The 975-nt window shown below is 40.1% G+C and overlaps 1 protein-coding gene across 1 annotated transcript in view; it reads right to left on the bottom strand.

Moving 5' to 3' along the window:
- The window catches only part of LOC101852030 (low molecular weight phosphotyrosine protein phosphatase), a gene marked incomplete at its 5' end in the record, with an annotated part of 6,805 nt that overhangs the window by 4,623 nt on the left and 1,207 nt on the right, over positions 1-975 (bottom strand).

Raw genomic sequence — 975 nt, 5'->3', positions numbered from 1 at the left:
CCTCTGCTGTTTTATCTGTGCGCATTAATACATGATGTAAAGTGGGTCCACCAATGTTAAATTTGGCCTTAAATTTTGATCTCTTTTATAGTTCATGGACAGAGATTTTGCATGAATGTCTTGTCTCACCATGAGTCATTTATGAGATCAGATATCAATAGCCAGTTAGCCTAAAGATATTAGGAAGCACCCGTAACGAGCGACCACCCCAACAAACACAATGAAGAAGAGATCCCTAACCCTAACCCAAACCTTAACCCTACCCCTATATTCTACTTTGTCTCATAGTGGCCGCTCGTTATGGAAGTCCTCCCATAGTCTTTAGTAGTATCAGAGAGTTTACAGTAATACTAGAGAGATGGCACTTCGCCCAGACGCGCGTATCTGGGTCACCAGCTGATCGTGGAGAAACGCGCAGTAAACAAAACAAACTGTGTCCATTGTTCAAGGCATTTTCGTTGGTCGCAGACAAGCATGGCCCCGGTTAGCACGAAGTGTTCTGCTATAACAGCACCTATTAAAATCAAAATCTGAGTTTCTTTCAATTTCCAAAGGATGACAAATATATTTAGATGAATAGAAAAATATAGATCAAAATAATGACAATGTGATTGTGGTCCATGCACAAACTTAACATACTTCAACTTTGTTATATATCTGCTATAAATTGTCGTTTTTTTCCCCTGTCCAAATGCCCAAATGGAGCTTGCATTCTACTAGTGAAAGATATGTCTAAAAGTTGTCTAAATACAAAGTGCCATCGATCGGTTTCGGTACTTCCTTTGCCACTATTACCTCTTTTTTGGGGGGGTGGAGAGGTGGAAGGTGTTAGGGATCCTCTCAAACTCTTTTAAGTGGCAGATCTATCTTGCATCATGTGCTTTTCCATGATTTGAAATTGTGAGAATTTAGTATAATATATGCGTGTGTGTGTGAGAGAGAGAGAAAGAGAGAGAGAGAGAGAGAGAGAGAGAG

The sequence above is a fragment of the Aplysia californica genome, unplaced genomic scaffold, assembly GCF_000002075.1.
Source record: "Aplysia californica isolate F4 #8 unplaced genomic scaffold, AplCal3.0 scaffold00345, whole genome shotgun sequence".
Lineage (NCBI taxonomy): Eukaryota > Metazoa > Mollusca > Gastropoda > Aplysiida > Aplysiidae > Aplysia > Aplysia californica.
This window is presented reverse-complemented; position numbering and strand designations above follow the sequence as displayed.